This window comes from Podarcis liolepis, assembly GCF_965112155.1.
Source record: "Podarcis liolepis genome assembly, chromosome: 7".
NCBI classification, from domain to species: domain Eukaryota; kingdom Metazoa; phylum Chordata; class Lepidosauria; order Squamata; family Lacertidae; genus Podarcis; species Podarcis liolepis.
In genome coordinates, this window is record NC_139561.1 from 32,805,539 (window position 1) to 32,829,734 (window position 24,196).

General features: G+C 44.7%; 1 long non-coding RNA gene across 1 annotated transcript; it reads right to left on the minus strand.

Annotated features, from left to right (window-relative positions):
• Positions 1-2,578: 2,578 nt before the first annotated feature.
• Positions 2,579-14,620, minus strand: LOC310711028. The gene is made up of 3 exons (XR_014528341.1): positions 14,600-14,620; positions 5,997-6,090; positions 2,579-2,691 (listed from the first exon to the last, which is right to left on the minus strand). It is a non-coding gene; the product is annotated as an uncharacterized lncRNA (long non-coding RNA).
• Between the last annotated feature and the right edge of the window lie 9,576 nt (positions 14,621-24,196).

Consider the following 24,196-nt stretch of genomic DNA (forward strand, 5'->3'; position numbering starts at 1 on the left):
TGGGGATTAAGGAGGCTCCCATCAGGACTTAATAAGCTATAAGGAAAGTGATGTGCGAAACCTCCCGATTTTTATGTCCGCATGTGCACGGAGCTCTCCCTTGTTAAAGACATGCTAGAAGACTGTTCTGGGGGTGGAGGGAGAGGCAGCTTTGGGGCATATGGTTCCACGTTCTAAGCTCTGGCAACTGGCTTGTATGCCGGCATCAGGTTAGCGCCCCCTCCCCTAAAAATATCAGGCATGAACCAACAGCTTGACATTGAACTGGGCAAGAGCTCAGACTTGCTCCGAAAGAGTCGAGCGGGCAGACTTCCGACTGACTTGCATGAAAGATCTGGCATACTAAATCACTGCTTAAATGCCCACACCCACACACCCCACCACCTCTGTTTTTCCGCAGTTCCACGTTACTTTTCTGAATCCTGATTTTGGTGATGTTTCTCACAAGTGCTGGTGCACTATAGTGTGCATTGAGCTACGGTAAGGGAGAACAGGGTTCAAATCCACTCACAGGCATGAAGCAAGCCAGGAGACTTTGGGTCTAGCCCACCTCACCTGGTTGTTATGAGGATAAAATGGGCAGAGGGGTGACGCAAGGACGCCATCCTGAGAATTTTATCTGGGGTGTGTGTGTGTGATTTTCAGTGACACCCTGCATGGATATCAGGAAAGCCTGAGAAGCACATGCAGAAACTTATCTTACCAAGCTTTTATAGGGTTGTGCCATGTGTAGGGCTAATGCATGGAGGGCAAAATGGAGCCAAAACTCCCGGCCTGGGCCACAAAGGGCTGCTTGTTGAACACTGAAATCTGCAAATGTGAGGTGCAGAGGCATCTGTGGTGGGGGCAGCTCGGTGTGCAATATTAGGAGCAAGGCCAGAGGGCACAGCCCTAGTTCGCTCTCCATGCATTAGTTCTCTCTTTGAATGGAACACGTGAGCAGGGCTGTGCTCTCTTTACTGCCCCCCTCAGTCTGCTTGTGCACCATCACTGTTCAGCTTGTTGATGCTGCTTTACAGCAAAAGACCTACTTCCATATCTCTTGACTTATCCCCAAAGACTCATGAGAACTGATGGCCGTAGAGGGAGCAAACCATTTGTGCACTGCCTCCTCCCTGGAACTACAGTTTTCAAAGTTCATGGTGGAGAAGGAATAAATATCAAACCTGTGCAATATATTTATCATACCTTCCAAATGTCCCAATTTTCCAGGGACAGTCCTGGAATTATGAAAGCCATTCCAGCTTCTGATTTGATCCTGGAATGTCCCTATTTTCCCCACCAGTGCAGCTGCCAGCCTCCTCCCTCAGGCAGCTCATAATTTGTTTTCAGTTGTTTTAATTCTGCGACTCTCCCTGGGACCTTAGGGTGAAGGGAGCATCACCGAATAATAATAATAATGATACTACTAATAATAATAATAATAATGATACTACTACTACTACTACTACTACTACTACTACTAATGTCCTTTGAAAAGGAGGTCCTGGAGCTTATTTACTAGTAACAGATGCTGGAAAAGCGCGGTGGCACTTTCCTGACCTCCCAGCCACAGATTTGCTGCTGTCCGCGATAGCTCAAGATTGTGGATTCGAGTCCCACATTGGGGAAAAGATTCCTGCATTGCAGAGGGTTGGACTAGATGACCCACTTGGCCGCTGCCTACACTATGATTCTATGATCACTGGCACAGGATGGTGGGAAGGTCAGCGCAGCGCAAACACACCAGCAGGAGTCTCTGATGTATGCTTATACTGCACTGACCTCCCTGCCACCCTGCCCCTCCCACTCTCCCTCCCAGTAAGCAAGCAGGGGCACCACCTCCTCAAACCACCACCTGCTACTGTCATATACCCGGTTTACTGCCTCTCCATCCCTGTTCTCTTCATGCACCTCCCCAGTGAATGAATTGTGCCGGAATCCTAAAATAGGGGTACATTGATTTCACTCACCTTCCCTGTCCCATCAGCAAATCTCAACACACACCCTCCCTATTTTTCTTTATGTCCAAGACTAAATCAAACTGCAGGGTGCTACTAAAAGAAGCCACGACTAACAAATTTCCTCTGTCTTAAACCTAAAATGCAGCAAGATTTATCTGGGCTTCTGGTTCTTGGTTGGAACAGGAGCCAGTATTCCAAGCTAATGATCAGATATATCACTGGGATATAAAAATTCAATAAGAGATCTATTGTTGTGCGACAGTACAGACACACACACACTCACACAGATGAAGTTGAAGCCCTTTGGGAACTCGACTCATTCCAATCATGCCTAAAAGTTGGAGCTGAGCGAGTTCCAAATATTACATGTGATTGATATAACCAGGAATTTCCGCTGACCCTCAAATATACAATTAAGCCTTCTGTGTGTGACTTGTCTTTATTGTCCTTTGCTCCCTAAGGATTCGGAAAGCAGCTAAGCACAGCACTATTGTGTTTAATAAAGAAGTTTGTTTCTGACAAATGGAAGCCCAATGATAGACCAAAGGCGCAGGCTGAAGAGTGCAGGCTTTTATTCCAGATTAATTAAGCCAGACGGATGGTTCTCCCCGGTTTCATTCTTGCAACTGTGGACAGATATTGGGCTGTGCTATGGGTGACAAATACAAGGCCTGTTTATCATCTCTATAGGATGTGGAAGTTGAAAACTGCTCTGCAAACTTGATTGCAGTCCTCTTCCTAAGCAACACTGCAAGTCAAAGAAGGATGTCTTGAGACTACAACTCCCATCAGACCCAGTCAACATGGCCAATGGTCAGCGATGACAGGAGTTTTGTGCAGAACAATAAATAAGCACACTTTTAGAAGACATCTGAAGGCAACCCTGTTTAGGGAACCTTAAATGTTTAATAGACTATTGTATTTTAATATTTTGTTTGAAGCTGCCCAAAGTGGCTGGGGAAACCCAGCCAGAAGGGTGGGGTATAAATAATAATAATAATAATAATAATAATAATAATAATAATAATAATAATAATAATAATAATTTATTATTTGTACCCCGCCCATCTGGCTGGGTTTCCCCAGCCACTCTGGGCGGCTTCCACAGAAACCAAAAAACACTAAAATATCATACATTAAAAGCTTCCCTGAATAGGGCCGCCTTAAGATGTTTTCTGAATGTCAGGTAGTTGTCCATCACCTTGACATCCGATGGGAGGGCATTCCACAGGGCAGGCGCCACCACCAAAAAGGCCCTCTGCCTGGTTCCCTGTAGCTTCGCTTCTCGCAATGAGGGAACCGCCAGAAGGCCCTCGGCGCTGGACCTCAGTGTCCGGGCAGAACGATGGGGGTGGAGACGCTCCTTCAGGTATACTGGGCCGAAGCCGTTTAGGGCTTTAAAGGTCAACACCAACACTTTGAATTGTGCTCGGAAACGTACTGGGAGCCAATGTAGGTCTTTCAAGACCGGTGTTATGTGGTCTCGGCGGCCGCCCCCAGTCACCAGTCTAGCTGCCGCATTCTGGATTAGTTGTAGTTTCCGAGTCACTTTCAAAGGTAGCCCCACGTAGAGCGCATTGCAGTAGTCTAAGCGGGAGATAACTAGAGCATGCACCACTCTGGCCAGGCAGTCAGCGGGCAGGTAGAGTCTCAGCCTGCGTACCAGGTGGAGTTGGTAGACAGCTGCCCTGGATACATAATAATAATAATAACAACAATAATAATAATAATTGTTGTTGTTGTTGTTGTTGTTGTTGTTGTTGTTATCGGTTCCCCTGCTGTAGGCATATTTCCATCATCCTCATTTTATTTCTGGGCAATTGAAGCTGAGAATGACTTGGCCAACCAAGGCTGGATCTAGACACATCAAAAAAGCGATTCAGTTAAACGCATTGTAAACTTCATAAAGGGTGAAAGACGGGACTCCACAGCGCCATCTGGTGTCACAGTGTTATAACTTATATAAAGCACTTTTACTTTACTAATGTAGGTGAGTCCCAAGGCTTTGTAATGAGACGGTTGCAGAAGTGGGACCTGAGGCCTGGTTTCCCAGAGTCAAGGCTGCTGGGCTTCATTGGTGCTCAGAGAAATGCAGAGAACTGAATTTAAGATTGGGGGGGGGGGATGAGGAACTGAGAGAAACAAAATTATAAGGTTTGTCCATCCCTACTTCCAGGTTTCCCATTGCGTCTCCAAATGCACATTTAAGTAAAAAGTGGCCAATGGGTGTGGAAAGCTTTGACTTATGCTGTTATGCAACAGCTCTGAAGTGGTTCCGGCAAGGGCCTTCCGCAGCTGGTTTGAACCTGACACCTCTTGCATGTAAAACTTAGAATATTAGAATTGTAGTACTGGAAATGTTGGACATTTTCCACATCTGCTATTGGGTCCCCGGAGCACAGATTCACACGAAGTGGCAACCAACCTTGCCGGATTCAACAGGATTTATGCATATGCAGAACAAAGGTACAGAGCGATAAGCTCGCAATCTGCACACCCCAGTCAGGGTGCGCCCACTTTTATACATTTGCAGAATACAATACCACCTGATTTCTGGGAAATCGAAAGTTATAGCAACTTCCTATGTCCTTACATGGGCTTGCCCCCCCTTCCTTCATGCAATGGCCCCACCAGCCTCACCACGCCACAGCAATGTGCATTCCTGAGTCTGCTTATCTCTTTACAACCTTGAATAATAAACATTTGAGCCTGTTCCATCAATGCTCGCCTTGTTCTCCTGATGGACCTCTCCTTTCTCAGAAAGGCTTTTTGGGGGGTTTCTTATAGCCCTACAGAAGGGACACAAAGGGTCATCTAACCAAAAAGCCTGTTTAACTTGTGCTTCACCACTGGGCTATAGTTCTTCCCGTACCTGAGCCTGGCTTCAATCTGAATAATAATAATAATAATAATAATAATAATAATAATAATAATAGGGTTTATAACTCACCCTTTTACCTCAAGGCCACAAGAGTCCTGTGATTTTTTAGGGGACAAGGGCTCAGCAAGAAAGATCTGGCTATGTCTAGAATGATGCCGCATACAGAAATGTTCCCTGATACCAAGATGAGGGTTTCCTTTGGAATGCAGATAGAGATAATTGATAAGAATAATGATCTGTTGTGAGCTTGACGGAAGTGTACAATAGATGAGCCTTCCTGCTTTGGCTCACCTTCCTTTTTATTTTTATTTTATTTTCTATTTTTCTTTTTTCTTTTCTTTTATCTTTTCCATAGTTGCTTATGTTGTGTTATGTACTTTGATATTTTTTATAGTTTTTAAAGTTTTTCCCCCATTACTATTTAGGAATTTTCCTTTGTAATTTTGGTTGTCTATATTTATATGTACCTGTTTAAAGCAAAATAAAAGGTTGTTTTTTTAAAAAAAGAGTCCAGTGATTTCATTTAAACAATTTAAATAACACTTAAAACTACCATTAAGATCATAGTTTTAAAAAATATTATGCTGCAGAAGCGAGGAACAGCAAGGTTTTATATTACTTGTTGGCCCCAAAAGACCTAGGCAAAGAGATGCATATTGACCTGCCAAGGGAAAAACATACAATGATGGGGCCTGGTGCAGCTCAGAGGAAAGGGAGTTGCATGGCCTGGGGCCAACACAGAGAAGGCCCTGCCACTGCCCCCTGGACCTCAGAGGGTGGTGGCGCTGCTAACAGGGCCTCTCTGCTGATCTTACCACCTGGGCCAATACACATGGAAGGAGACATTTCCTCAGATATTTGGGGCCAACTCTTTTAGGGCTTTATGTGTTAAGGTGGACATCACAATCTGGGCTTAGGTAAGTATCCCTAAGACCTTATGCAGAGTACCTTGCAGGGCCTGAGTGATCTGGAAGTCCCCCTCCCTCAGCTATGTTTGTGTAAACAGCTGGCATCCTGATTCAATTTTTTTTTCTTATTTATTCATTTTAAAAGCACAGTGTCAGATTTATGAATGCTAATCTTGGAATCACTGTTGTTTTTCACTTGTGAGCATGTTAATGAATCAGAAGTCTGCCTTCCCCCCGTTAATATTATCATCTAGCACTGCTCACCGACTTCAGGAAATCTCTCTGCTGATAATTGCAGCGTTCCCTCATTTGCAGATTGGGCGAGGCTGTGCCGTCATCAGCATACACACCACTGTTTCTGTAAATATAGAAATTTGGGATTTGCCACTGGAAGTATTCATTACGGTTTGAAAGTAGATTAATAATGAATAGCAGTGCCATTTCTTCATTAATATTCTACAAAAGGAAAATATGTACTCATTATTCCTTTCATGAATTCAGCCCATTGAAGGTTCATAAATAATTGTGCTTCACAATTGTGTCTAATTAGTAATGAGCTTAATCCAGTGTATTGCCAAGGCCTGGAGCAAAGGATTATTCACTCTTTTTTCTTTCTCTGTCTCTTTCTCTCTGCAAAAAGTTCTCTCTTTTACCAAGATGGCCTGATACTGGATCTTCAAAGTCACATTGTCAAATGTTCCTAGATCCCCAATTTTGAAGCTACTCTTCAAGAAAGATTGACTCTCAGATCAAGAGGACTCCAGTGGCTTTTATATCACTTGATGGGACTATATTGATGGCATGAGAGAGGAAAGGGTGCTTTAAGAATCACTCTCTCTTCCCAAGGAACTCTGGGAGTTGTAGCTTTGTGATGGGGAAATAGGGATCTCCTAACAACTCTCAGCACCCACAAAAAACTACAGCTCCCATAATTCTCTGTAGGAAGCCACAACTGTTGGAATTGGTATCATTGTGCTTTAAATGTTATACTGTAAACTGCCCTGTGAGTCTCAGATGAAGCGTGGTATCATAATCCCCATCAGCATCCTCATCAGCATCATCTATGTTGTGTCTGGGGCTTAATGGTCAATCCTTCTTCCCAGGGAACTCTGGGAATTGTAGCACTCTGAAGGGAACAGCAGGTGGTCTCCTAACAACTCTCAGGACCTTTAACAAACTCGGACCTTCCAAGTGTCCCTATTTTCCAAGGACAGTCCCAGATTTACAGAAGCCATCCCAGTTTCTGATTTGATCCTGGAATTCCCTGCTTTTCCTTAGTAAGGTAAAGGGACCCCTGACCATTAGGTCCAGTCGTGACCAACTCTGGGGTTGCGGCGCTCATCTCGCTTTATTGGCCGAGGGAGCCGGCGTACAGCTTCTGGGTCATGTGGCTAGCATGACTAAGCCGCTTCTGGCGAATCAGAGCAGCACACAGAAACACCGTTTACCTCCCTGCCGGAGCGGTACCTATTTATCTACTTGCACTTTGACGTGCTTTTGAACTGCCTGGTTGGCAGGAGCAGGGACCGAGCAACGGGAGCTCACCCCGTCACAGGGATTCAAACCACCGACCTTCTGATCAGCAAGTCCTAGACTCTGTGGTTTAACCCACAGCGCCACCTGCGTCCCATTGCTTTTCCTTAGGACATCAGAGAAATGTTGGCAGGTATGCGATAGGGCTTTTTTCCAGCCAGAACTCGCTGGGATTCACTTCCGGCACCTCTCAGGTGGGCACCACTGCCATTATCAGAGAGCAAGAGAGCAAGTTCATGGTGAGTTCCAGCACCTATTTTTCTAGAAAAATAGCACCGGACGTCCCTATTTTCTTCAGAGAAATGTTGGAAAGGGACATCTCTTTTTTCACTGAAGGAATCTCGGAGGGTTTGGAATCACATGGCCCTATTTTCATTGGAGAAATGTCAGAGGGTATGCTTTCACACCATACAGTTAAGGCCCATTTAAAGCACATTGCTTTCCATTAAAGAATCCTGGGATCCATAGTTTACCCCCCACAGAGCTACAGTTCCCATCAACCATAACAAGCTATCATTATCAGGATTCTTTGGGAGGAAGCCATGTGCTTTGAATGTATGCTGTGGATATGGCCCCTGTCTGGGGCAGCAGGGAAGCTAGAGCATGTGGGCACATCACAGACATGTGGGAGAGATAGGAGGGAGAAATTGCGAGTCAGTTTACCCTGTGTGTACAGCACATGAACACATTTTGGGGGTCAGCTTTGTGAGACAGCTGCCTTCGAGACCCTTGTGCTATTTGTTTGTTTGTTCGCTTGCTTTCAATTTCATAAAATGTGTACATCGCTTCATTGTTAAAATACCTCCAGGTGCCTTTAAAAGAAACCCAATAAAATCAAACCATAAGTAAATTAGCAACAATAATTCAGGCATTTTGAAAAATTGAAACAACAATAGACTAAAAACAGAGTGAATCTCATACCAACATTCTAAATATCTGGGAAAGCTTTCCTAAACAACAATGTTTTTTTTAGCAGGTGCCAAAAAGAGTACAAAGGGATGCGGGTGGCGCTGTGGGTTAAACCACAGAGCCTAGGACTTGCCAATCAGAAGGTTGGTGGTTCGAATCCCTGTGACGGAGTGAGCTCCCGTTGCTCGATCCCAGCTCCTGCCAACCTAGCAGTTTGAAAGCACATCAAGGTGCTAGTAGATAAATAGGTACCGCTTAGGTGGGAAGGTAAACGGCGTTTTCGTGCGCTACTCTGGTTCGCCAGAAGTGGCTTAGTTATGCTGGCCACATGACCCGGAAGCTGTATGCCGGCTCCCTCGGCCAATAAAGCGAGATGAGCGCCGCAACCCCAGAGTTGGTCACAACTGGACCTAATGGTCAGGGGTCCCTTTTCCTTTAAAAAGAGTACAGTGAAGACACCTGCCTGATATCAAGAGGCAGGGAGTTCCAAAGAACATGTCTGCAAACATGACATGAAGGCTGGAAACATTAACACCTCCATGTGGGAATTCCTTGCAGATGACCACAGTGCCTGGAGACAGACAATCAGGTTGTGCGTCCACAGCAGTGACCAGAGGAGGACCACTAGGAGGAGAAGCAGAGGACCACTGGGAGGAGTGCAGAGAGAAGAAATGCCTTGATGTATCTGCCCCAGCTGCAACAAAACATGTCTTTCCTGTATCGGTCTCTACAGCCACAGCAGGTGCTTTAACTCTCCAGGTTAAGGCACACTTCCCACTGTCTCCCGAGACAGACGGATGCCAACCAATTTTATAATGATTTTTTAAAAATGTTGGAAGCCACTTTGTATCTCACCTTGGAAGAAAGCAGGCTACAAAGCTACTACTACTGCTAATAATAATAATAATAATAATAATAATAATAATAATAATAATGCAGCATTATTTTGTACAAGCAGATGTCTCAAGTGTCCGATCGCCTGTCCACCTAATTAATCAGTAAGCCTGAGTTTTCATGTACTTTTGTAAAACCTGGGATAATAGCGGCACCTCTTTCCCCCTTTTCTACTTTTCTCTAAATGACTTTAATTCTACATTACTTTTGCTATAGCCCTTTAAACATAAGGGAACACAAAAGGAAGGTTAATTGGAATGGCTAATTAAACTTAGTGAAGTTAAAGAACTGGAACACTGGGATTTTTGTTTTGATACTTAGCAACATCTCATAACCCTAAGGACACGGACTTAGCCCATGGTCTGGTGTTTTTATAAATTGCTACGTAGCCCGGAGATCCTGAAGAGAAACAAAAGAGTTGAGCGTTGATAACAATTGATCCCCAAAGGAAAAGTAATAACAATTATGACTAACATGATTATTTGCAGCAGTTTAAAAATAAAATCTATTTCTTTGGCTTGCGGTTTCCCCCTCCCCTTTCAATTTATGGTGTGCAGCTAACAGATGAGGAAGAGAGAGCAGGCACACAACATCCCAATAAGCATCTCTGCTGCATGAATTCAGTTTGGCAGGCCAGGATGGAGCATAGTGGCCATTCTGGGGTCCAGTGTCAGAAGGCAGAATCCCAGGACAGTTCTGAGGGCCATTGCAACCTGGCAGAGCCCCTGGTTAATGCCTTCCCTGCCCTCTCCTGTTTCCCAATAATTATCTGGTAGCTGACTTTCCAATCAATGTCAAATCATGCCAAATTCATTTCTCAGCTGTGCCAATCCAGAGCACTGTCACTACCTACTGCTTCCTCCTGAGGATGGAAGAGAAACTCAATTCAGTTCGTCTTTAAAAATGCATTATATTAGGGAAAATTGGATTTCCAAAATGTGTATATTATGTGTGTATATGCATAAAAAACCCATGTATATTAGGAAAATTGTGTCTAAATGTGGTGGTTAGAAGATTAGATTACGTAAGTAAATACTACTTTTATTTCTTTACAAAACAATGTGTGTGCAACGGCTGTTTTTAAGGGGGCACCAGCCAACATGGGTGATGGATTTTCCTCAGATCTTCTGGCCCCCACAAAGCATCCACCCATTGTTTTCAGATTGTTGAGAAAATCTTCTCTGCCCCGCCTGAGAACATGGTTTTCCAACCCAATGCTTAGGGATGGCTCTCTTTTAGGGTTCAGCCAGGCGTCTTGGCTGACTTGAGATCTTGGCTGAGCATGGATATCCAGTCTTGCCTTGAGGTTGCTGGGTCTGTCAGTGGTTAGCCTAATCACTAGGATAGGATAGGGAGTCAAGTAGGGAGTCAAGGATAGAAATCAAGGACAGTTAGAGGCCTACTTAGGACTGAACAGCAATACCAACCTTACGTGGTATCATTCTAAGTCCAACAGCACTTGGAGAACAGCCTCACTAACTAAACTACTAATCCACATTGTAGGGGTTTTTGACTGAACAGGGCATACATGTAAGAATTACAATAAGATTTTAGCCAAAGGGTAATACAGTGGTGCCTCACAAGACGAAATTAATTCGTTCCGCAAGTTTTTTTCGTCTAGCGAATTTTTCGTCTTGCGAAGCACGGTGTCGGAAAAGTTTTGGAAAAGCTTCAAAAATCACCAAAAACGTCAAAAAAGGCTACCACACCGCGTTCTATGAGTTGCTCCTCGAAGTCAAGTTGCAACTGTATTAACGGTGTTAAGAAAAAGGAAACAAACTTGCAAAAAACGCAAGACGTTTTCGTCTTGCGAAGCAAGCCCATAGGGAAATTCGTCTTGCGAAGCAGCTCAAAAACCGCAAAACCCTTTCGTCTAGCGAGTTTTTCGTCTTGCGAGGCATTCGTCTTGCGGGGCACTACTGTACGGGGCTGTTTGTTTGTTTGAACAAAATGCAAAGTGGAATCTGGTGGTTTTCTTTCCCAAGGGCTAAAAGGCTTGCTAGCTGCCTGAAATTTGTAGATTGGGCATTGCAACAAAAAATTTAGAGCAGATGCAGAACAAAATGAAAATTTTCATCTCTGTGAGGCTTTCATTTTACCAACTGGAAAAAAGAAGAGGTGGGAAAGCCTGAACAAGGCTTAACTCCCTTCTAATACACATTCTCCCTAATTTGCCGGGAATGAGAGCCGGATCTTAGGCAACATGCTATGAATGTGCTACAATGCTTCGACATACTGGCATCGTCTAAATGACTGCAGAATGTGGTTGATTGTATGTTTAAATAGATCAATCACAGGCACATAAATAATAAATAAGACAAAAAATTCTCTTTCCGTTTAACATGCAAGTCAGAATTTGGGGAGGGGGGAGCGATGAAAGATTTTGGTTTCTCTCTCTCTTGTGTGTGTGTGTGTGTGTGTGTGTTTTCCCATTTGCCAGCATTTCAGAACTAAGAGATAAAAATCGGCAAATTCTTTTTTCTTTCTTGACAAAGAACGCGAGTCAAAAACTGGGAAGCAGATGGCTGCTTATATATTTCTCTCTTTTTTTTATTTACTGCAATACTAAAGCCACCATAAAAAAGCAAAGTTGAACAGACAGAGCTAATAATATAATCATTCAAAACACCTGCAAACAGTGCAGATGGGCAATTTCTGTCTGCAAAATCATCAGCGAAAGACCGCCTTCCCATATGGGCAAATCTATCTGCCTTGGAGCATCCAAAGCTTTGTCCCTTACCTTAAGAAAACCTGCACCAAACATATGCAGTCTTTTTATAGCAGAGTAGAAGCGCCTTGGATCTGTGGGCTTATTTTTAGCTAAATATAACTTACAGTACCTATAACCTTCTGCCACCGTGCTGGGTTTGTCCACTGTTGTGCAGCAGAAGAGCAAAAAAAAATCCCAGGGATTTAAAAAGCGACCAGCATCCCCCAGAAAAGCAAACAGCTTTCCTTCTCAGTCAGAGTGTTTGCAATTGGATAATGTATATTAATGAACCAGCTAGACCATGTTTCATTCCTAAATATCTTGCAATGGAAACTATGCCAGATAGAACCAAGGTGATTTTCTTTTTTCTTCCCCCCCCCCCCCAAATTGCAGAACTTTTTTTTTTAATGCTAGCAGTCCTCATTTTGGATCCTGGTTGCAGTTTACCTCTTCTCAGAGGACACACACACAAACAAAAAAACAAAACAAAAAAGGAGGGAGGCAGGAGGATATGAAAGGAAGAAAGCACAGCTGGCTAAATCCAGAGATATAAACACACGAAAGGATGCTCCAGATAACCAAATAGGCTGCTGTTATGATAAAGCCCTTTTTAAAGCATTTCTTTGTCATTTATTCCACCATTCGTTAAAGAAAAACAGGGTGCCATAAATGTCTCCACTCTCAGCCATCAGATCCTCACAACAACCTTGCGAGGTAAGACATGTAGATAATAACTGGCCCAAGGTCACCTTCATGGCCAGATAGGATGGCCAGGAAGGCAAAAGTAACTGGCTTTCTGTACCCTTAATGATTCTGGAGAAATGGGAATTTAAAGAGATGCAGTAGTCGCTGGTCCATTAGGGTAAATGGGGCTCAGAGTCCATCTCTCTTCCCAGGGAACACTGGGAATTTATTCATTTCATAAAACTTATATGCCACTTGATTGTAAGAAAAAAAGTTTGCAAAAATAATAAAACCATAAAATTATCAATTAAAACCAGTTGAAAACAGCTTCTCAAAACTACCATTTTAAAATGGTAGTTCTGTGAGGGGAAGAGGTAACACAGGCATAGGCAAACTCGGGCCTCCAGATGTTTTGGGACTACAACTCCCATCATCCCTAGCTAACAGGACCAGTGGTCAGGGATGATGGGAATTGTAGTCCCAAAACACCTGGTGGGCCGAGTTTGCCTATTCCTGAGGTAACAACTCTCAGCGTGTTTACCTGCAATTGCCAGGATGCTTTGGGGAAACCCAGGGCTGTTAAAGAGACATGATAGTGCTTTAATGTTATCATGCAGGTGTGGCCTGAATTTTTTGGCCATGCTATCCCCAAATTTCCAATGCTTTCAGCATAAAAAAAATAAACCACCAACCTATCCAAATATGTATGCATGCATGTTTTTATCCAATCCCTGCAGGTTCCCCTCCTCTGATTTCCACCTATTTTCCTAAGCTTTCAGTCTTCTAGTTCTTCTGAGCCACATCCCTAAGCATGCTGGATCAGGCCAATGATCCATCTAGTCCAGCATCTTGTTCACACAATGGCTAACCAAATGTCTCAAAAGGAAACTCGCAAGTTAGGACCTGAGAACAAGAGCCTTCTCCCCTCCTGCAGCTTCCATCAAGTCATATTCAGAAGCATCCACTGCCTCCAACTGTGGTGGCAGAGCATAGCAATCCTAGGTAGTAGCCATAGATAGTCCTCTCCTCCATGAATTTGTCTAATCCTCTTTTAAAGACACCTGAGTTGGTGGCCATCACTTATTCCTGTGGGAAGAAGTAGCTCTGCCATAGATAGCTGCTGAGACATGCTCAGGTCCCAAGTTGCCATGACTGGATGCGCCACATATGATCTACTAATCTTCAGGAAACCTAAATTTGTTTTCTTTAGTTGCTGTCTACACCTTTATCAAAGTGCAAAGGCAGAACCTGCAATGAACGCCTTGAGATCTTCCCCACTGAGCAATCGCAGCTTTCTTGTTTGGAAGGACCTTTCCTTCAGAGCTTTCCTAGATCTCCTTGAATCTAACAATAATTTTAATAATTACAAAAGGAGGGGGGGAAGGAACCCAAGACCTTTTGCTTGATGACTGGCTGTGCTCCCCATTTTTCCTCCAAGCGAAAGTCTCCGCTTTCATGTAATACATAAAAGAGCAATATTGCTCTGATGAACTAAGACACATGAAATGTCTAATTAACATTAAAATATTGTCTCTTGTTATTAGCTTCAGTTGCGCTTTAAGTGTCGGCTTCTGAGAGACAAGAGGTTCAAGCAACAGTGACCTGGGCCATGGGGAAAGAAAAAGAAGAAGAAGGAAACCCAAATAATAAATAAATAAACAATGAAGTCCAAGCGCATGCCGTGATATACAGCATTACTTTCTCTGCTGTTGCTTAACCCAAATGGAATTTAAATATACCACCCTGAAATAAAAGAAAAACATTTTAAAACACAAGACTGGGAAACCTGAGGGGAACCCTCCTGATGTTGGGGGACACCAGAGCCCACCATCTCTGTCTGTTGGCCATGACTTTTTAATAATAATAATAATAATAATAATAATAATAATAGTAGTAGTAGTAGTAGTAGTAGTAGTAAATCATTAGGACAGCTGGCATTGTTCCAAAACAGCAGGGCCATCCCTATTATTGAGTGAAGTTAGGCATCCATTTCAGGCAGCAGATGATGGGAGGCAGAATCTCCTCTGAGATTCTCAAGCTAGCCTTCTGCTCCCAGGTATGAAGGAGGACACAGTCATGTTAATAACATTAAAGTAAGAGTCAACTGCCATTCTAGTATAATGGCAATGGCGCCCACCTGAGAGACACTGGAGCTGAGACAATATGGCGCCCTTCCCCATTCCATATGCAGAACCCAAGGGTGAGTTCATGGTGAGTTCTGGCACCTCTCTTTTCTAGAAAAATTGCACTGGCAGAAGGTATGTCTTAAACATCTTAAAACTTCTCCAAAATGATGGAAATACATCAAATGGTCTTTAGGCAGCCCTGTTTAGGGAAGTTTTTGCTATTTAATGCTGTATTGTTTTTAACACTCGATTGGGAGCCACCCAGATGGGTGGGGTATAAATAATAAACTGTTAATATAATAAATAATAAATAATAATAAATCAATAAATTATTATTATTATTATTTAGCTCTTTTTACCGTATTTTTCGCCCCATAAGACGCACTTTTTCCCCTCCAAAAATGAAGGGGAAATCGGGGTGCGTCTTATGGGGCGAATGCCTGCAAGCCTCGCGCGCCCGGCAGGAGGTCCCACCGGGTGCGCGAGGCTTGGGGCGGCAGCCTGTCGCCCGAAGCACGGGGAGCCCTCTGGAGGGCTCCCCCTGCTTCGGGCGAGTGTCTGCAAGCCTCGCGCACCCGGCAGGAGGTCCTGCCGGGTGCGCAAGGCTTGGGGCGGCAGCGGACTGCTTCCCCGCACCTAGAAGCTTGGGGCGTGCTGAGCTCAGCGCGCCCCAAGCTTCTGTATGCCGGCAAGCAGTCCGCTGCCGCCCCAAGCCTCCCGCACCCGGCAGGAGGTCCTGCCGGGTGCGCAAGGCTTGGGGCGGCAGCGGACTGCTTCCCCGCACCTAGAAGCTTGGGGCGTGCTGAGCTCAGCGCGCCCCAAGCTTCTGTATGCCGGCAAGCAGTCCGCTGCCGCCCCAAGCCTCGCGCACCCGGCAGGAGGTCCTGCCGGGTGCGCAAGGCTTGGGGCGGCAGCGGCCTTCTTGCGCGCACCTAGAAGCTTGGGGCGTGCTGAGCTCAGCGCGCCCCAAGCTTCTGTATGCCGGCAAGCAGTCCGCTGCCGCCCCAAGCCTCCCGCACCCGGCAGGAGGTCCTGCCGGGTGCGCAAGGCTTGGGGCGGCAGCGGACTGCTTCCCCGCACCTAGAAGCTTGGGGCGTGCTGAGCTCAGCGCGCCCCAAGCTTCTGTATGCCGGCAAGCAGTCCGCTGCCGCCCCAAGCCTCCCGCACCCGGCAGGAGGTCCCGCCGGGTGCGCGAGGCTTGGGGCGGCAGCGGACTTCTTGCGCGCACCTAGAAGCTTGGGGCGTGCTGAGCTCAGCGCGCCCCAAGCTTCTGTATGCCGGCAAGCAGTCCGCTGCCGCCCCAAGCCTCCCGCACCCGGCAGGAGGTCCCGCCGGGTGCGCGAGGCTTGGGGCGGCAGCGGACTTCTTGCGCGCACCTAGAAGCTTGGGGCGTGCTGAGCTCAGCGCGCCCCAAGCTTCTGTATGCCGGCAAGCAGTCCGCTGCCGCCCCAAGCCTCCCGCACCCGGCAGGAGGTCCCGCCGGGTGCGCAAGGCTTGGGGCGGCAGTGGAATGCTTGCCGGCATGCAGAAGCTTGGGGCGCGCTGAGCTCAGCACGCCCCAAGCTCCTGGTGTAGCGCAGCGCACCTGGGGGGGAAATAAAATTTTTTCCCTTTATTTCCCCCCCTAAAATCTAGGTGCGTCTTATGGGCCGGTGCGTCTTATGGGGCGAAAAATACGGTATATGTTTTAAGCTGTCATGGGAAGGTAATACAGGTGCACAGGAAGCTGACCTATATTGAGTCAGGCCATTGATTGATCTAGCTCAGTATTGTCTACACTGATTGGCAGCGGCTCTCCCACATTTCAGACATTAAAATCTCTCTCAGCCCTAATTGGAAATGCTATTGGGGAATTATGGTTTTTTATGTGATTATTAGGCATACATTCCCTTTTATTATATATGTTTATAGATATAGAATCTCTGCTGTTCAGCACTTCAGAAAATTTCCTTAGGTATCCATTTATAAATCCTCCAATAAAAAACAACAACATTTTTTGGGGGGGAGGGTGTCTTTCCGGAGGAAAAAACCAAGAGTACCAGTACATCTTCAAGAAGTCAAACAAGTACCATGGAGTTGACGAGCCCATATTTCAGGGAATGTGAATAATTAGATCAGAAATTTGCAGTCCAGTCTAATTTTGAAAAATGTAGACAGAGAGTACCTAAAACCATTTCTATCCTTTGGGAGAAACACTGTGTGAGGAGCTGGCATACATGAGTGCCAGATTGAAGGCGGAGGGAACCTACTTTCCTTTGGCAGTCATCTTTTGGCAATACAAATAACCCAAGCCTAATGAACAAACTGGTCAGTCTAAAATTAAATGAATGATCTCTCATTGCCTGCATGTTCCCACCAGGATAATCACAAAAGGTGATCTGTTTCAGCAAATCAATTAGGTTCTACAAGCTGGCTTATTTACAAAGCAGGGAAGGTTCCAGCCACAACGCTCACCCCTCTCATTTGGAAGCTGGCAGTTCAGGGTTCCTTCCCCCCACCTCCTTTTCCAAGTGAAAAGTTAGAGTGCTAAAGTGTTGTTTAATCACTCATTCCTTCCAAACAGCCTGATTCTTCCTTAAGCCAATTTTAATTTAGGCTTTGCGGCCCAGGCTTTCACTTCCTGACACTATCTGTGAAACTTGGCTAAAGCAATCAGTCCATTTCTGCAGCAGGGAAAGGAGCGAGAGAGCAGTGCTGAGCACGCATCCAGGGGACGTGTTAGCATTTGGGAGGCTGGCCGGCCTTCCCTTTGCCGGGGTGTCTGTCACTGATGATGAAATAAGCTCTTGAGCTGGACCAGCGTTGCATCTTAGCCAATGGATTTCATTTGGGCATAGGAAACGTTCATTCAGTTCCTTGTTCCTTTCTTCTTCTTAACTTTTAATTTTTTTGTCTCCAAAAATACACATAGAAAACAATCCTCATATATCACAACCCCCCAAAGAAAGATCCCATGCATACCCAACGTAAATAATAGTCAAACATTAAGCGAATTTATCAATAGTTTAGAGTTGATTACATCAGTTAGATGTCTTCTACTTTCCATCTAACAAGCAAACTTGTTTTCTGCTGCTTTTTTGGGGGGGATGGGACGACCCAAAGCAATGGATTCAAGTGGCAAGAAAGGCGATTCCAAGTAAACCTTAGGAAGATCTTTTTGACTGTAAGAGATGTCTTATAGTGAATAGGATTCCCATGGGAGGTTTTTATGCCATCTATCACAGATTATATTGCTGTGATTCCTGCACTGATTGCATTGGACTTGATGGCCACCAAGGTCCCGTCCAACTCTGCAATTCTATGATTCTATAACTCTTAATAGATTGCCCCAATGTGAACCTGGGTTGTTGGTTGTGAGGGGGCAATCTTGTCCTTTTAAGAGCAGTGCATAAGCATGTACCATACAGTTTCAAAATCCTATTTGTTATTTGTGTTTCTGAGTGCCCTGAGATGCTTTCTTAGTTTCACCACGAGGGCTATATTTTGTCATGTATCCCATCATGCCTCTAGAGCAGTGTTTCCCAACCTTGGGCCTCTAGCTGTTTTTGGACTACAACTCCCATCATCCCTAGCTAGCAAGACCAGTGGCCAGGGATGATGGGAATTGTAGTTCAAAAACAGCTGGAGGCCCAAGGTTGGGAAACACTGCTCTAGAGTTCAGTTTGTAGCTGCTTTCCAATATTGTGTTGTTATATTTCTAGCTGCAGACATGAAAAAAAAGATTAGTAAGTCCTTAAATAGTAAATCCTTGTGGCCATCCATAGCCATCAATAGCCCTCTCCTCCATGAATTTGTCTAATCTTCTTTTATAGCCATCTAACTTGGTGGCCACCACCACCTCCCATAGGAGCGTGTCCCATAGTTTAACTATGCACTGCATGAAGTCCTTTCTCTTATCTGTCCTGAATCTTCCAACATTCAGCTCCATAGGATGTCCATTTCTAGTGTTATGAGAAAGGGAGAATTCTCTATCCACTTTATCCATGTTAAGTACAGTGGTACCTCGGGTTACATATGCTTCAGGTTACATACGCTTCAAGTTACAGACTCCGCTAACCCAGAAATAGTACCTCGGGTTAAGAACTTTGCTTCAGGATGAGAACAAAAATCATGCTCTGGTGGTGCGGCAGCAGCAGCAGGAGGCCTCATTAGCTAAAGTGGTACCTCAAGTTAAGAACAGTTTCAGGTTAAGAATGGACCTCCAGAACGAATTAAGTACTTAACCCGAGGTACCACTGTATAACCGATTTAATTCACGCAGAAATGAAAAAAAAAATACATATGTGTTAATGAAGGTTAAAATGGAAAATGGCTGAATGTGTATTGCTGAAGAATTGGTAACATTGGGGGTTTTCCAATCTTGTTTCCTACTGGACTTTGAGCTTCTTAATGCATTAACAAATAACTGTTGGTTGTTTTCTGTTACTCTAAGCTGTTGTAGCCTCAGATCAGGTGACAAAGGCATTGGGTTGCAAATCTCCATTTTGGAAGGGAGTTGCCTTTAGTCTTTGTCTCCCAAACTCCATGGTGTGAGGATGTAAATGAAGCTCTTCTAAAGGCTGGAATGCAGGCTGAGGAGAGAGGGAGACAGACTTTTGCTGATAGGTCTGTTTGGATTATTTCATATTTTGCAAGATGCCTATACTGGACAGCACAAGACATTGTATGGATATTTTGATTGTATCTTTGAAGCTTATGTTCTGTTTTTAGAGGGTTCTGCCTATAAAACTTTGAATGTTTTTATGGACCTGGACAATGATTCATTTCCCAAAAGAGTCAGTTCTTATGCTTCCAGTCATTTCAAACTGTGCAATATTAATACCAGCAACACTCCATACTGTGTTTAGTTTTATAAACTTCTATCATGTTGCCTCTTACTCACCTTTTATCTAAAGTCCCCAACTCTGCAAGTTTTCTTTATAGGGGAGTCATTCCATTCTCTTGATATTTTTGGTTGCTCTTTTCTGAACCTTTTCCTAACCCTAACCAGTGGCCCTCCAGAGGTTGCTGGGCTCCAGCTCCCATGTTCCTTTACCATTGGCTGCATTGGCTGGGTCTGATGGGTGCTGAGCCCCACAGCAGCTGAAGGACCACAGTTTCCCATCCCTGTTTCAAACATTGTGCTAAATGCACACAGAAGAAGGGGCTCTCCCTATTGTATGTTCAGAGCGACAGCTGAAGAGCACTCTTATTCTACTCTTACATCATTCTCCAAGAAGGTTTAGGTTTTAAAGGCACCCAAGCATAATTCTCTCTGTGTGTGCTCCTATGGGAATTGCTCCCTGAGAAGTGGATATAGCCTTGCAACTACAGCATTGCACAGGTCCAGGCCTGCCCACCCCCAATCAGTTTAATATTTGCTAACTTACATGGCCTGAGGTTTGCAGCCTAAGTCATCAGATTAGCTACAATGGAGTATGTATGCATACACAGAGAGAAAGTTCTGGCCAGCCTTACAGTCTCATTGGAAGTGATAAGAGTCGGTGTAAGTTTAACCACACAGAGATCTGTCCTCAGTGATCTGTGGGGGAATTATCAACGCTGTGACATTTGTCACATCTTTTCACAGGAGATGTCATTTTTTTCTTGAGGGTGGCTTGGTTATCTTATAGAGTGTGCAAACAAAGTTATAAAGTCTACAAATTAAAGCAAGGATGAACACTCTGTTCTTTGGCTAACACAATGTACAATATTCTATACTCCCATATCAAAATTGCATCTATTTTAATATACGGTAATTACACCAGAAAGGATTTCTGTCTCAACAGATGATGAATGTCTCAGTCCTGGCACAGTATAGCACTTCATGTGGGCTTCATTGTTGCACAGTACACAAAAGAAATAGCTATTGAGCCTTGCTGGCTACCAGCAGTTGGGAGAAGCTTCTTTCAGCCATTCTGGAGGTTATTAAATGCACGTACGTGTGCAGAGCAAGACTACCTTCCTTGACGATGAGCTTTTGTTAAGTGCCAACAATCTCCATGCAATTAATTGCATACTCCCCTGTGATAGATTAGTGTTCAAGTACTGGTTGAGGACCACATACACAAGCTTTAAGGAATTTGGATTGCTTCGGGGGGTTTTCTCAGAACCCTAAGCAGCAACCCTGGACACATAACTGCTTAAATTCCATTGATTCTTATGGGGTTTAAGCAGCTGATATTCAGAGTGGTAGTCACATGTCCAAAGTCCTATTTGCATTTATTAATAACAAAAGAATAGAAGAAGAAGAAGAGTTTGGATTTGATATCCCGCCTTTCACTCCCTTTAAGGAGTCTCAAAGCGGCTACCATTCTCCTTTCCCTTCCTCCCCCACAACAAACACTCTGTGGGGTGAGTGGGGCTGAGAGACTTCAAAGAAGTGTGACTGGCCCAAGGTCACCCAGCAGCTGCAGCTGGGGAGACGCGAACCCGGTTCCCCAGATTACGAGACTGCCGCTCTTAACCACTACACCACACTGGATCAGGCCAATTGCATATCTAGTCCAGCATCCTGTTCCCACAGTGGCCAACCAGATGCCTGTGGGAAACCAGCAAGCAGGACCCAAGTGTCTGGAGCTCAGCCTACACTTGAGTAGGACCCTGGTAGAGACACATGCCTGGCTGGCATGTTCTCTCACTCCTGGTCAATCTTCAAAGCTTCAAAAGCTTTCTTCAGTCCAAACATCACAGCAACCGATACCAAGCAACCCTGGCACACTTAGGGCTCCGCAGAGTTTGTGCATCAAGCATAACAGACCTCAGCAACTCAGCATTTTGGCTAATCTACTTTATTTACATATAATTTACACACGGAGCACTGCAACATGGCTCCCTCTCTCTCTAGCCTCAGACAGCAAAGAGAAAAAACAAAGGACAATAGTCCCACTTCACGGAACACAGTAACACAAACATCCTGCCTCCGTCACTTCCCACTTTGTGGAGTCAAAACATATACCGTCATGTGAAAGACAACAAACCCATGACTGCAATCATGGAGCAGGAATGCTAACACCGAGCACACGATCTCTCTCCCTGCCTGTGGTTTCCAACAACTGGTATTCAGTAGCTCTGCTACTGTTGATCTCATCCAGAGCACTCTGGACCTCCTTGCACAGCTACTGCCTGTTTAGTTCCCCTCTCCAAGTATGTGTCAAGGACCTGAGCCCTCTCCAGAAGGAGTATGCACTGACATTTTGTCCAATTACCCCCCCCCCCAATAAAATCAGGAACCAGTACTGGGCAGAAGCAAGGAGCTTTCTTCCCAATGTACTAGCTTTTCAATGTGTAGAGATATTTCTTGATGTATCTGTGCATGAGGATGGATTCCATGGGCATTCTGAAGTGATACTGAGTAGAGCTAAGCCAAAGTCTCATGTGTTTCAGTTTTCAATCTCCTGTCAAAATTTGCATGCTTGATGTAGGAGGAAATATAAGATGTTTGCACACACACTCACAAAACCAAATATGTTTCTCTGGGTTTCATCCAAGATACTAATCACAACTCAGACAGAGCTGTACAAAAGGCTCTGCATATAGGCTGGTTTTGAAGACTCTGGGGTAACGGGCAGTCCCCAAGCTGGCCCAAGGCCTTGTTATTGAGCTTCCCAGAGCCTGAAAAACCAGCTTTTCTGGGAACAGCCTGAGCTTTGATTAATATCCGGGAATTGAACAAAAGCAGACAATGCTCAAGGATACACCGGAGAAGCAGGAGAGATTGCAATAGAAACAAAAGCAAAACTGACCCTCTAGCACAGCTACACAAGTGGATTATACTGCAAATATTGCTGAACAATTAATGGGCCAGCCCTACCATTAGGCAGAGTCAAGTAGCAGATGCTGGGGGGGGGGCATAACAGAGCAATGGCAGCAGACCTACAGCTGTTCCCTCTAAGTCCTTTCCCTATTTTCCTCTGTTGGAGGACAGAGCTGTGGGTAACACATGACCTGCCCTTAGCCCCCTAATTTAGCCCCCTGCCTTCATGCGTGGTTGAGGACACCGATTGCTTTTATTGAAACAAAAGTACAATTGCCAGCTCTTTTAGTTTCAATTTCTGTGTGGAATGGGAGATATACCAAAGTGAGCAAGAGGCAACATGATACAGGTGTATAAATTTATGCATGGAATGGGGGAAGTGAATTGAGAAAAGGTTGTTCTCCCTCTCTCCTAACACTGGAACTCAGGGACATCTAATGAAGCTGAATTCTGGAAGATTCAGGACAGATAAAGGGGAGGACTTCTTCACATAATGCAAACAGTGATGGCCACCAACCGAGATAGTATTGAGGATAGAGCAAATTCATGGAGGAGAGGACTATTGATAGAGGTAGCAATGCTTCTGAATGCAAGTTGCTGAAAACCACAGGAAGGGAGGGTGCTCTAGGGCTTGAATCCTGCTTGCTGGTTTCCCACAGGCATGTGGCTGGCAACCATGAAAAGAGGATACTGAAAGGGCCTTTTTGCCCAATCCAGCAACTTCTTTATGTATTCTTACCATATTGCCCTTCACCCCAGACTACTAAATGTTTTGGACCGGCCCTGATAGGCTAAGATGGTTTTATATTATGGAAATGTGGGATTCTTTTCTGTCCCTTAAGAGTAATTGCAGATTTGGTCCCTAAGACAGACATTTTGGAAGCAACTGCAGAAGGACTGCATTTCTGCATCTAAGCCTCCCCACCACCCAAGAACATATTCCCATCCTCTTCTTTATTCACTACACAATGAACTGAGTCAAATGACAACAGAGAAAACTAAAATCAGGAGGAGCAGCACTCACATTGCCTACAGCAATAGGAAACTGACGGGTGATGTGATAATGACAGACAGATCCTTATTCCCATTCTAGAGCCTGTCTACCAACGAAGTAAGTCTTGTCATCAATATCTGTCCCAGCGCTGTGTCCACCTCGCACAGTTGCCGTTCTCTTCTTCCTTCTCCCTCCCCAGCTTCCTGATTTGCCACTTGAAACCACCACTGACTGAATTGCCAATAGTATTATTACCCAGATGGAAGCTGTTCCAGAGTTTGGACAGTAGTAGATTTCTGTAGGCAAAAAAGAAGAAGAAAAGGCAAAGAATTTCAACAACAGCTTTTGGTATGAGTTGCTAGTCACTGCCCCACCCCAACAAATGACTACCAGTGGGGAGTTCACGTAGTTCCTAGGGAACTACAGATTACATAAGAAGACATACTAGAGGTTTAAGCGTTTGATAGCCCCAGACACCTAGGACTGCACTGAAGTGAAGCTACCTACTGCTAGGGATGTACACTCAGTGTGTAACCTTGGACTAATTGCTATCTGTACTAATTAAATATCTCAGCTTGTTCTACCTTACAGTGTTATTGTAAGGGTGAAATTGGTTAACTTCCATCCTCAACAACTTGAAGGATTCAAGTCTTGCTATATAAATAACATTTCTTCCACTGGTAGGTCATTGTGCGAGGTTATAGTCCTTTGGTTCATTGTGGAATTAATAGCTTGTGAATTAATAGATCCCCCATCAGCAACACATTCATAGCACCCCCAAACAGACCCTACTTTGGGCTTTTATCCTACAGATGAAACTTAAGATTTCATAGATGGGTCAAACGACGTTTAGGTTTTGTTGATGGGATAGAAATGAAA